Source organism: Falco rusticolus, chromosome 12, assembly GCF_015220075.1.
Source record: "Falco rusticolus isolate bFalRus1 chromosome 12, bFalRus1.pri, whole genome shotgun sequence".
Lineage (NCBI taxonomy): Eukaryota > Metazoa > Chordata > Aves > Falconiformes > Falconidae > Falco > Falco rusticolus.
The window spans coordinates 26,656,497-26,661,047 of record NC_051198.1 but is presented as its reverse complement, the minus strand read 5'-3'; positions in this window follow the sequence as shown (position 1 = coordinate 26,661,047).

Below are 4,551 nucleotides of genomic sequence, written 5' to 3'. Positions count from 1 at the left end.
TTTCATTGTCTGCCTCCATACTTATATACCATTTTGGAAACTTAAAGAGATCAAACCTGTGTCAGGAGCAGCTGGGGAAATTTCTTTCTACCACAGAGGCAGTTTAGAAACACAAATAACCCAGCCCCTTGCAAATTCTATTGCAAAGGATCTACAAAAGACAATACAAGTGGTTTTGGAGAACGTGCTGCTGAACTCCTGGTTGTGGAGCGGTTTGCAGGCATATGAATAACTGCAGTGTCAATTTTAGAGGGATCTGAAATCGCTCCTTTTTACTCCTTGTGAAAACATTCCAAGTCTCACCAACAAATGCAGTTGGTACAGTCTGTCCTATACAATGCAACACTGACTTCAAACAGATCATAGGACACTGATCACCATCTCTGTAAAGTCACCTGTTCATAAATGACAAAGCTTGGGGAATTGTTGAGAAAGGGCTGTGCAGACTTTATACTCCTCTGCTCAGCAGGAACCACAAAAGCATCCTGTACAAAAATGGAGAATGACGATCCTTGATGAATGAAGGCCATAAATTGAGCCTCAACCTCATAACTATTGATTAGATTCCCTTCAGGCTCACTGGGAACATTACTGCTCTATTAGAATTTTATGGCTCCTTAGTTAAGGATACTCTCATCAGTTTTACTCACCTTCCTCAGTGAAAGACATTAACTTGTTGGAGAGTGTCCAGGATAGGGTGGCACTGGCTCTAAAGCAAGCCATTAAGACGGAAGCTGGTGGATTTATTTGCAGTAGCAGCACAGGGAATATTCAGAGGACAGTGACTCAGTGCCACAAGGTATCAGCTGAGATATTTAATAGTAAAAGACTACCCCCACCATTGCAACATACATTACAAACATTAACTCCTCAAACAAACAGACAGCGTTGTTCAACAGAAACAGCTAGCCAGCCTGTCAGAGCCCAGGGCTGCACGGGCTCCTACCTGAAATCAAGGACCAGAACCCAGATTCTACAAACATATTCCTGTAGAGGGTAACAGAAGCAAAAAATGATATGCCCACATATTATTTCACATTTTACATTATTATGATTTCACAAACAGAGAAATCAGGCTTCTCCTCCCCCCTCCCATCTGACATGTATACTAGTCTCAGCAAAGTGTTGTCCAATCGTATTTGCTAATCCCTCCTTCAGAGATACCACATGCTGGTAAATCTATCACCTTGTTAATTTACAGTTAGTATCCATCATCACTCCCATCTCAATAGCTGTACTACCTGTGTGGAGAACACTAGCATAGATAACTACATTGACTACAGAGAGTTCAATCTTTTGAGTGGGACACTCCTACATACGTTGCTCAGAATCACTCCGCCTCTCATTTTCTTGTGTCACATCATTAACTCGGCTCATTTGCTGACTTCTGGGTCTCTTTCAGCATGACAGCTCTCCTACTGCTCACTGCCAGAGACCTTCTGGGTTTCAGATTATTGGATCCCACCTTCTCAATTTCATGTGGTGCTGATTATTTTACAATGACTCTAACACATCCTTTTCTTGCTGGAACTGTGAATAGCAGCAGTCCAGCTAAACCCCAAAGCAAGGCCCATACCTGGCAAAATACTTACAGACAAAGAGCAATACACAGCTGAGTGGCAAGAGTGAGTGGTGAAGACGCTGCAAATGAAGCAGAAGCAGCACATGTGGATGCCTGGGAAAGCAGCAAAGTTGGGAAGGGAGCACATGGCAGTCTAAGCATCTTGCCATCAAAAGGGGACTTGGGTTCCGTGAGAAGCAGAAACTTGAAGCAAGCGAAAAAGGAATAAGATAGATCTTTAGGGTCTCACCCTACAAACATGACCAAACATAGTGCCCTAGTATAGTAAGCAGATTGAACTTAAAATAGGACTAGCACTAGAAATATTCGCAAGGTTTCTTTGTGCTATACAGTACTACCAATAGCAAGTGTGCAGTTCTGTAAAATATCAGTTCCAAAATCAGAAGACTGGTGTAAAACCTCAAAAAGTTTAGAAAACAGTTATGAATGTATGGTATTTGACCCTGTAAGACCACATTTTTACACATTCTCCATGATCATAAGAAGGTGGATATTCATACAGTCCATGAATACAAGAACCAAGGCTTTAAGAAATAACGCAAGTATTTCAACGTTTCTGATTAACTGTGAAGTATGTCTAAATTAGTTAGGCCTTGAATAAGCAAGAGTTTTGGGAAGATGATGAAAGAAAGACAGGCTGGCCTTTCCAGCCTCCCAGCCTGCTCTGGGCAGTAGTCTTACATCACAAATATCCTCTTCCATTCTTGCAAGATTTTTTAGTTGTTGCTGATAAACAGGATCAGCAAAACTACAGCCTTGACTGAAGCAAAATAACCGAAGGAGAAGTGACAATGTGAAGACTTCCCATACAAATTTACATCAGTAGTCATTACAGGGCCTCTTCTGGCGGTTGTTCCATTAGGCTGCCTGTCAGTCTCTGAGAAGGTATCAAATGCCTTTGGGATGCCAAACAGCTCATTCTGCTTTTGGGTACAAGGACATTTTCATATGTAGCTTTTAGTTACCTGTTTTCTGTTTTGTCCCTCACAAAGATGAGCTGAGCATCTTGGTCTTCAGTTTCACTGTGCTGCTCCTGGTAGCCATCAAAAATACCACACACCTGGAACAGAACTGCAGGTGCTGCTCCACCAGTATTTCCTTCAACTAAACAAAAGATGCAAAAGCAAAGTGTAGAAGCTGAGATTTACCCAGAAGGCCACTGTGAGCGCTGACCTGAACCACAGAGAATGCTGCATGCCAAGTAGGTACCAGAAATTTTAAGTCCAGCCTTGTTAGTCAACCTTGCATCACACTGAGGCGTTATCGTTGGGCCAATACAACTCCTGCATGATTTCTTCTTGCTGTTTGGACAGATTGACAGGAGGCTTCTCTTCCCTTTCTAACCTGAACTTTGCTTTCTACGTTGTGTATATAGTGTAGTGGGTGCCAAAAATAAGTCTACATTTCCTTTCCCAATATGCAAAAGTCAGTATATAGGTATGACCTGAGTTATTTCATAGTGCAGAAACTATCTATTCATAGCAGACTCTGTTTGTTTCAGACGTGCAGTTTTCCTTCCTTTTAGATAGCCTATTGTTTGTCTTTTCCATTTGTATTAAAAATAAAATCTTTGAAAACTGCAAGTAAGAGAGAAAAATATATTTCTTCTGAAACTAACAATTCTCCAAACAGGAAGGTTAGCTTTTTCCTGTTTAGACATTATGTTCAAAGAAAGGAAGTCGGGATTTTCAATGATAATAATAATTACTGGTATGTAAACATCAGTAAGTATCAAAGAAGACTTCGCTCTATTTAGTGTGTCCCAAATGCTACACTGCTGTTTAGAGTATCTTTATCTTTACCAGCTCACCAGCCTCTTGCAACAATGGATTTATAAGCAGTCATTGCGCTGGGCTGATCACCTGTATGCAAGCTCCCACACTATAGGAACAGCATTATCAGGCTGCCTCAAGCCTGCATGGAAGGCAGTGATGGAAAGGAATGGAGCAAACAAAGAATCCTCAAACAAAACAACAGTTTGATGTGGCGGGGGCTTTTTGCATCAGGATTACACATACCAAGCTGCGTAAGCTTTTCCTGTTGCCACCCAAAGCTAAGTATTTCAAGCCATGAAATCCGTTGACAGATTCCTAAAAATTGAACTGGCAATATAATTTCAGCATTGTGATTAGACACAATATCAAAACTTTGATATTTGATAAATCGGGTACCTTGTACTAGCGAAACTAGAAGTGCTTTATAAAGATGAGCATTTTATTAACTTCTCTTTAAAGATGGAGGAATTGAAGCAGAGAGAATAAAGTTACTTACCTTTTGTCACGGGCAGCACTGGGAAGAGAACTCAGGTTTGACGAAGGATAAGCTCCTAGGTCTGTTTGCTCTCTTTCGTAGGAGTTCCACAACACACATTTTTATTACCTCAGAAACTGAAGTCTTCTATTTATCTGCAAAACTAATTAACAGCGTAAGGTCTCTACTTAATGTGCCACCAGTTTGCCCCTATGGGGCAGAACTAGTTTTACAGGGAAGAGAAGGTAGCTGAAGACTCATCGAGAGTTGCCGTCCAGAGTTCCAGTGATTTTGCGATGATCTGAGCCTACTCAGGATGGCAGCAAGAATTCACTGGGCATTTCACTGGGAGCTGCTAACATTTTTCAGACAGCCACATGGACTGCTATTTCTGATGAGCACTCGCAAATTAAGAACAGTAGGAAAAACAGTGGAGGACATATGGCCTAGTCCAGGTGAAGACGCATGTGTGGGAATGCCAGCAATGGAGCAGGGAGAACAGGGAGAAAGCAAAATATTGCTAAACACATGAACTCTCTTTGGAGAACTCTAAGATACTAAAATTTCATCAATGATCAGGAAAAAGCTTTGAGCCATTTGGGTATGTTGCTTCAAAACCACGAAGCCTAAGGATTTAACGTTGTCCTGGTTTTGGCTGGGGGAGAGTTAATTTTCTTCTCAGTAGCTGGAACAGTGCTGTGTTTTGGATTTAGTGTGAG